We start from the raw sequence: 9,122 nt of genomic DNA on the forward strand, positions 1-9,122 counted from the left end.
TTCTTCTTCTTCTTCTTCTTCTTCTTCTTCTTCTTCTTCTTCTTCTTCTTCTTCTCTTCCTCTTCCTCTTCTTCCTCTTCTTCCTCTTCTTCCTCTTCTTCTTCCTCTTCATCTTCTTCCTCTTCTTCTTCCTCTTCTTCCTCTTCTTCTTCCTCTTCCTCTTCTTCCTCTTCTTCTTCCTCTTCTTCTTCCTCTTCCTCTTCTTCCTCTTCTTCCCTCCTCCTCCTTTTCCTCCTTTTCTCTCTTCCTCCTGTTCTTCCTCCTCCCGACTTCCTTCTCTCTCTCTCTCTCTCTCTCTCTCTCTCTCTCTCTCTCTCTCTCTCTCTCTCTCTCTCTCCAGATGTCTTTGGTTCTACCTTAGGCTTCTAGAATATCCAGACTCTGTTTCCTGGTCATCCAGGCAGTGTCAGGTATGGGCCGCCTCTCGTTGAATAGACCTCAAGTTAAATCAGACATCGGTCAGCCATTTCCCCAAGTTCTGTGCCACCATTTCTCCAGAACAACTTTCGGGCTGGACAGATTATAGATCAAAGGATTTGTATCTGGGTTGGTGTCCAGGTTCTTCTTTCTGTGCCTCTTGAGTACCTTGAAGCTCCAAAGAAACTAGAGCCTAGTGTTGAAAGCTCCATGCAGGCACCAGTTTGACCTTTTCATTCTGTGGGCTAAGTGGATGCTGTCCTTGGCAATGGAGCCCCTGCTGTCAGTGTTGTCTTAGTAATCAACTTTGATTGTTTAGGGATCTCCACAGGACCCCCTCAGCCAACAACTCCACTGAATGCAACTCAGTCCCACCACTGTAAGCCTACAGGGATGGCCAGTTCAAACTCTGTATCTTCTATTCTAGAAGTCTTCACTAGGATCACCCTTATAGGTGCCAGGAAGTTTCCACTGAACTAGCTTTCTACATCACCTCCCAAATCCTCCTCAAATTCAGCTGTCTTTCCCAGTATTCTTCCTCTATCCCTTACCCCGTCTGTTCCCTTCCTCTCCTGTCTCCACTAACCCTCCCAGTCCACCTGCAAAATCTATCCTATTTCTCCTTCCCAGGGAGATCTGTGCATCCCTCTGGAGTCCCCCTCTTTATCTAACTTCTCTGGGTCTGTGGATTTTAGCCCAATTATCATTTACCTAACAGCTAATATACATATATAAATGAATACATACCATATTTGTCTTTCTGGGTCTGGGTTACCTCACTCATAATGCATTTTTTTCCTAGATGGATCCATTTGCCTGCAAATCTCCTGATTTATTTTGTTACTTTTTAAACAGCTGAGTTTCAAGTGTATAAGTTTACCACATTATTAAAAATTGATTCTTTGGCTGAGGAACTTCTACATTGTTTCCAGTTATTGACTATTATGAGTAAAACTGCAAATGCCCTTGTGGTAGAATGAAGTGTCCTTTGGGTATATGCCCGAAAATGGTATATCCTGGTCTTGAGGAATATTAATTCCCCCTTTTGTGAAGAACCACCATATTGACTTCCATAGTGGCTGTACAAGTTTGCACTCCCACAAGCAATGGAGGTCTGTGTACCACCATGCCAGGCCCATTTTTTTTTTTCTTTAAAACATCTTACTGTGGAAAATTTCAAATGCAGCATGAATAAGGACTGCAGTAAATACATTTAGTTTCATCAAATTATTTTGTCAATTTTGTGCTAGCTTTAGGATTTACCTACCATGCCCCATCATATGTTTGCCCGTTTTCTTCTTTTTCTAGGTGCATGTGTGTGTGCACGAAGCTTGGTATGAAGCTAATGCTGGTCTTAAACTTGTAATCCTTTTACCTCTGCCAGGTAAAATGAACTACCATTTCCAGTTTTTATAAATTGCTAGGGCTTGAACTCTGGACTTCATGCATTGTTAGGCAGCTACTCTGCTGATGAGCGATTAGCCCAGCTCCTTAGTGCTATTGCAGTGCCCTCATAGCAGAGGCGTCATTTCTGTTTTTTATTTTATTTTATTTTATTTTTTAATGGCCTATACATCATAGAAGCAATGATAACCTTTAAAAAAATATCTGCTAAACATGTTGTCTCTGTCCAAAACACTGCAGTCATGTGATATGGTTACAGGCATGTACAAGTCTCCCCGCAGAATCCTCATAAGCCCTAATGTGACCTGGGTCCTTCTTCTTTCTTCACTTTCACTTCCCAACCACCTCATCTTGCTCTAACAACACTGGTGTCTTAGAGCTTGCTGCATTTGCTAAGCATCCTTCTGCTTCCAGGCCATTGCCCTCTGTTTCTTCTCTTAGAGAATCTCATTACTTCTTTCAAGTGTCTGTCCAACTGTTACCATATTAGAAGGACCTTCCTTTTCTTTAAAAAGATTTTTGTTTGTGTGTGTAAGTGTGTGTGTGTGTGTGCATGCGTGTGTGCATGGTATGTGGGTGCCCACTGAGTCTGTAGGAGTTAGGTCCTCTTAGAGCTGGAGTTACACATAGTTGTGAGCTGCCTGATGTGGGTGCTGGGAACTGAACTTGGGTCCTGTAGTATACACTCTAACCACTGAGGGACCTCTCCAACCCTCTAAAGACCTTTATTCTTTGACAGATGCTAAAATATGTGAAGACTTTCCTAATTCTTACCTACCAAAGTGGGGGTGGGGGGCGACTATGGCTATATAGATATTATGTTGTATATGTATTGGAAAATTAATACAAATGCCATCTTTTCCTGAAGTTTGCCAACTTTGTACCCTCTGCTGATTAAAACAAATAGAAGATGTTGAACACACTGAAGGAACACTTAGTTTTTTTTTCAGAGGCAGATGATTAATCTCCTGACAAACAGTTTAGAACCAAATGTAATTCCATTAGATTACTTGTTTGGAATTCTGCAGGACTGTTACAGCTTCTAATAACTCAAAGGTGTGACTTTCCCATTAAATAGTACTTAATAACTGGTATAATTGGATCAAATGAGACTTTTTTTTTAGCCTTGGTGCTATGATGAAACTGCCTGTTAAGTAGATGATAGAAGACCATGGCTTCCAGTGAGTAAGTAGATCACTTATTTTTATTGAGAGTAAAATAATTTATCTTAAGCTTTTATTTGGATATAATTAATAACCCCATTTTAATTAAAGAAAGTAATGTATGCCTACTGTAAGAAAACATTAACATAGCAAATATAATGACAAATGTAATAGAATGTAATTCCTCATCATCCTCTTATTGTAAGAGGATGTCTTATTGTCTGTTGTAAGCATTTCTTTCATATATGTATATATGTTCTTTCATATATATATATATATATATATATATATATATATATTGTGCATATATATGATTTGTATGTGTGTCAGAGAACAACCTTGGGTGTCCTTTTCCACCTTGTTTGAGAGAGGGTCTGAGCCACTATTGCCCCACCCAGTACATTCTTACAGGCAGGACAGGTTGTAGGTTGAAGGTTTTGTGGCTGGATTGGTGCCCCAGTCCCTCTGCTGGAAACCTTGCCTGGTTACAGAAGGTGGCCAGTCCAGGCTCTTTATCCTTTACTACTAGGAGTCCTCCCTAGGATCACTCTCCTCCATTACTAGGAGTCCTCACTAGGGTCACCCTCATGGATTCCAGGAAGTTTCTACTAGGTTTCTACATCACCCCTCAATGCCTTCCAATTCTAGTCGTCAATCCTGTGCTCTTTCTCTCCATCCCTCCCACAACTGATCCCTCCTGTTGTCATCCCTAACCACCCCCACTATCTGCAAACTCTATTATTCATAATAACCATAAGCTGGAAACAACCCAGATATCCCTCAGCTGAAGAATTTATGAAGAAAATGTGGAACATTTACACAATGAAGTATTACTCAGCTGTTAAAAAAGTAACATCATAAAATTTACAGGCAAATGGATGGAACTAGAAAGAAATCCTGAGTGAGGCATTCCAGACCCATAAAGATAAACATGATATGTACTCACTTATAAATAAGTGGATGTTAGCTGTTAAGTAATGATAACCAAGCTACAATCCACAGAGTTAAGTAGCAAGGAGGGCTCTGGGGGTCGGGTACATGAATCTTTTACTTCTAGCAGGTTAAAAAGTTCCTTTAAGTCTACGTATGTTAAAATAGTGTGTTTTGGCTTAAACATTTGTGAAGTTAAATTCTTATAAGAAGGTAAGAATTATTTTACAACTTCTGTTTAAGGCTAGTGGCTCAACCTTTAATCCCATCATTTGGGAGGCAGAGGCAGCCAGCCTTAAAGGCCAGCCTGCCTACTTCCAAGCCAGCCAGGGCTAAATGGTGAGACTCTGCTTCAAGAAACTAACAATAGCATTTCCACTTTTCCCAAATCAGAAGAATCTGAAGATATGAAGGCAATCTATCTGCTCTCTGTCACTCCATTGATCACCAAGCCTAGTTCAGCTAATCTGATGGCTAGGGGAAAGACCGGGTGGTGGTGGTGGTGGTGGTGGTGGTGGTTGTTGTTGTTGGTTGTTGTTGTTGGTGGTGGTCTTTTCATCCCTTACCACACAGATGCATCCCTCTGGAAGCTACACAGGACCATTTTATAGAGCAGGCCCACTCTTAGGAATGTGAGGGTTGATGATGTGAGTTGTGGAATACATACTTAGCATGCTGGAGACCCTAGGTTCACCCTAGTATACCTGCTTAGCATGCTGGAGACTAGGTTTACACCAGTGCCAGACAGATAGGACAACTGAAAACACCAAGCAAAACCCTAAACCACGAGAGAACCTTAACTTCACCCAAAGGCATTCAACAGCCTGCCTTTTAAAGTTGGATTTGAGCATTTCCTACCAGGATCATCTTCTAATTCTTGATGCTGCTGGTTATCTCTGTTAATGCAGAGCTATTTACTTAGGATTACCTATCAGAATGGTACAGAAGGTTAGTCACTTATCAGGTTATCAAGGAATCCTACCAACAAATCTGACCAGGAAAAATGCTAGCTTTTTAGAAAAGATTAGTAAGTGTTACTGCTTTGGGTAATTATATGTTTAAAATACCTTTTACCCCAGTGGGAAATACATCGAGCACTGCTCTGGGATGTAGCAGATTAAGAGCTTGGCTGTGATAAACGATAGCTGTCAACTGTAGCATTCATGGAAAACTTATGATGCATTCACATAACACACTCATTTCCCATCTCCATCAGGTTCAGCTGAGAACAGTGGAGGAAGCTTGCAAGCTTTTGCATGTGTTTTGAATTTTTGAAGAGTTCACTCAAATGAAAAAACAATGTATTTAATAAAATCTCAGAATTTTGCTCATTTGCTCTTTGGATTTGACTAAAGTTCACCCTGTACAACCTATATGAAAATTACTTGCTTAATTAAAAGGAAAGCTTCGAGTAAGGTGTAAATAAACTAATTATTTCCCAACCTTAAATGTGTTGGCAGCTGAATTCAGCATACTACATAATACGGAAATAAACTTATTCAAAAATTTATTGTTTTACTCTCTTTCTTATCAATTTGATTTTGAGTCTTAATTAGTGAGAAAGGGGTAAATTGTCAGAACCTGAGAGGGGGTTCCCTGGCTAAGCATGCTTGCTGCACTGTCATGAGCATTCCACACAAACATCTACAGTCTCAACACTGAGCAGGGTAGCTGGGCTTTGCCAGCTCCTAGGCTAAGCTAAGACTTGAGCCTTGGGTTCAAGGAGAACCTGCCTCAGAGAAACAGGTGGAGAGTGATGGAGGAGGACACCTGATGCCTTTTTTTTTTTTTTTTGGCCTCCTTACACACTTATGTACACGTTTATGCATATACACACAAGAGAAAAAGTAAATATTAAAAGATGTAAATTCTCATATTTTTCACTTTGTGCTTTCATTTTGTGCTCTTATTTTTCACTTTGTGTTATAACTAGCTGTTCCCGATTCTGACATTTTTGACCTTATTTTATATTAGATACTGTATTAAACACGGCATTCAACAGACATTTATTAGCTGCTGATATGAATAGCTCTGCAGTGATGAATAAGACACAGAAACTCCCGAGACTCAGAAGTGCAGGATAATTATTCCGTAGCTTTGGGGAGAACTCTGCCTGCTTGATCCACTTTCTAATTGGCATCCAGGGGCTGAGCACATGCAGCTGCTTTCCCAGAGGGAAATGGCCCCTTCACAGTTCAGGTCCTGCATGTCTTGAGAAGCTGGGAGGGATGTTAGAGACAGAGCCTACCTCTCTAGTTTGTCTCCTCTATACCATGGATACGTATTCTTTTTGCTTAGAATACAATGTCAAGTTGTAGGTTAAGCCCCGAGGTAGCTTCAGGAACTGAGAAAGACTGTACAGTAGCTTCCACTACATCATTGTGCTTTTGGACATTTGTTTGTTTCTGAACATTCCACTGTTATCCAAACCCTGGGTTTATGTACCCAAACCTGTGTACTTCCTGTTCATTTGAGCTGTGCTTTGAACTTCACATGGTGTGGTTACCTGCCAGCCAGCATTCATTAGTGGAAGTGAAGCAATCTCAGTGTGGTTGTGTCTGAGTCAGCATGTAGGTGAATAGTTACTCTCACCTTTTTCAATGAGAATTCTCTTATGAAAGAAAATGGGTTGGGGATGGTGGAGCGCGCCTTTAACCTCAGTACAGGAGTAGCAGAGACAGGTGGGTCTCTGAGGTATTGGTCAAGCTGGTCTACATACTGAGTGTCACTCCAGCCAAGGCTACATTGTGAGAATTTGGCTCAAGAAAAACATAAAACCGCAAACAAATCCAATAACAGCAGCAGCAGCAACAACAACACCACCAACAAACAAATCACATACACACACCAAGTCCTGTAGTTAAAAAGAGCCCAAGATTCCCATTCAAACCATAGTTAACTTTAAACTCACATGATCAAAAATACACCCGGGACTTTCTTGAGGTTGGGGTGCTATAGCAGGGTAGGGGGTCTCAGGGAGATGGAAGGGAGAAGATGAATCAGCTGATTGGACAACATGGGCAAAAACGCTTGGGAATAAGAGGTTTAGTCTCAGATGGAAAAGTGTTTGAGGGGTTGAAGGAGTGAGCTGAAACCCAGTAAGGCTGAAGACTGGATCACATTAGGCCTTTGGGTTGTGGTAAGGAGTTGAGTTTTATTTTAAAGTGCAGTGGGGACCTACTGAACAGTTTTGAGCTGGAGTTATAGATGGTTGTTAGCTGCCTGATATAGGTGCTGGGACAAACAGGTGTTCATACCCTAAGCCAGTTTTTCAGCCTTGCAGGGTAGTTCTATGATTTCTAACCTTTGTGATTATTGTTACTTTGTATTGCACTTGTGAGATATTCTCTGGGTCCATTTTGGGATACATTGATAATGTTAACAATAGATAAATTTACTATAAAATTCTGCTTTTGATTTGGTCTGCTTTTAGTCAGCTAAGGATGCCAGTTAAAACCACTAAGCTCTAACTTTTCTATTCTGCATGAATTTAGTAATTTAATTTTATGAGAAATAACAAATGAAGTTGATTGGTCACTTTGTAGCAATCAACAAATACTGCCATTAAGCTTGTAATTGGTCTACAGGATTCTTTCCAAGAGTAAAGCCTTATTTTGATGTGAGAAATAAGAAAAATGAAACTGAAAAAGAAACTGAAAAATTATGCTGGTTGTCTTTCTCTTTGAAAATGAGTAAGTTTTAAAATGGCCTTAAAGTCAATTAAATCTATTTGGTAAAATTAGACTGGCCCATTTTCGATATTTCTTTGCGTAAGCATAAGTAGAAACAGCGAGCAAAATCTCCCATCATTAATTTTTCTGTTTTTGATGCTCACACTTTACGAATCCTTTAACGGTAGATTTCAATACTTGAAGTGATTTAGGTATCAGAACATTACTCTTTCTCATTCATTTCTTATTCACCCATCTCTCTTCTCTGAGATAGGGTCTCAATGTGTTGTGTTGTCTGTCTAGCCTGGAACTCACTAAGTGCACCAGGACACCCGAAAACTCAGAGAGATTCACCTGCCTCTGCCTTCTGAGTGCTGTGATCCCCTGGGTGTGACATCAGGTTTGACTTTTTTTTTTGTTTGCTTGTCTTTGAGACTATAACCCATGCTGCCCTAGAACTCACAGTGTAGCCGAGGAAGACCTTGGGCTCCTGATCTTCCCACCTCTGCCTCCTAAGTGCTTAGTGTAACTAAGGGGTTACAGGTGTGTCCCACCATGTCCGTATTCATCCGCCTCCCCTTCAAAAAAAAGGTCTCACCGTGTAGCTTTTTCTGTCTTAGAACTCACTGTGTAGACCAGGCTGGCCTTGAACTCCCAGAGACCTGCCTTTCTTTGTCTCCTGGGTGGTCAGATTAAAAGTGTGCTTCACTATGCCCAGCTGTATTCCTTATTTCTAAAGAATATGTTAAGATCGGAATGAAGATTTTTGTCTTTGTAACTTGGTTAAAGTAAGAAAAGGGACTCTGGATGCACTGGTACAGGCCGATGGTTTCTACTCTGGATGCTGAGACAGGAGAATCTCTTGAGTTCAGAATTTCCAGGCTAGACTTGGAAACAGAGAAACTCTCTCTCAGCAAACAAACACTGCCCCCTCCCCCCCACAAAATGTGTTTTTGTTTTTTGTGGAAAAAAATTAGAAAATGCAAATGATCACCCCCCCACCCCGCCCCCAAGCTTTACCCAAATGTAGTTTCTAGGCATTTTAATGTGCATATTGAATCCAGACTAGTTGGATTGGACTTGCCTCTTATTACATGACACTATCTCAGGAAGGTTACTGTCCTTTTCATTCTTCTGTAAGAGCAACAGTTTTTTAAAAATTGGTTTTTTTATTTATTTACATTTCAAATGTTATCCCCTTCCCAGTTTCCCCTCCACAATCCCTCTACCCCCCACCCCCTGCCTCTATGAGGGTGCTCCCCCCACCCCCCACCTCCCGCCTCTGCGCCCTAGCATTCCCCTATGCTGGGTCATCAAGCCTCCACAGGACCAAAGCTTCCTATTATTACTATGTTGGTTTTGAGACTGGATCTCAGGCTGGCCTTGAACTCAGAAGCCTCCTGCCTTAACCTCCCAAGTTGTAACGATTCTTTTGTGTGAGCATAAAAGTGTTTAAAAATGTTTTTTTTATTTAAACAATTTTTTATTAGCTATTTTCTTCATTTACAATTCAAATGCTATCCCGAAAGTCCCTTAT

At 40.8% G+C, this 9,122-nt stretch overlaps 1 protein-coding gene across 2 annotated transcripts in view; it reads left to right on the forward strand.

Annotated features, from left to right (window-relative positions):
- Positions 1–9,122, forward strand: part of Focad (focadhesin) — a 294,020-nt gene that overhangs the window by 8,550 nt on the left and 276,348 nt on the right. The window contains exon 1 of one of the 2 annotated variants that reach the window (XM_029475893.1): positions 1,779–1,801. The exons of the other annotated variant lie outside the window; for it this stretch is intronic. The gene's annotated coding sequence lies outside the window, so the exon portion shown is untranslated. Of the gene's footprint in view, positions 1–1,778; positions 1,802–9,122 lie in introns of those variants that run through there. 2 annotated transcript variants of the gene reach the window in all.

This window comes from Mus caroli, chromosome 4 (genome assembly GCF_900094665.2).
Source record: "Mus caroli chromosome 4, CAROLI_EIJ_v1.1, whole genome shotgun sequence".
In the NCBI taxonomy this organism is placed as follows: domain Eukaryota; kingdom Metazoa; phylum Chordata; class Mammalia; order Rodentia; family Muridae; genus Mus; species Mus caroli.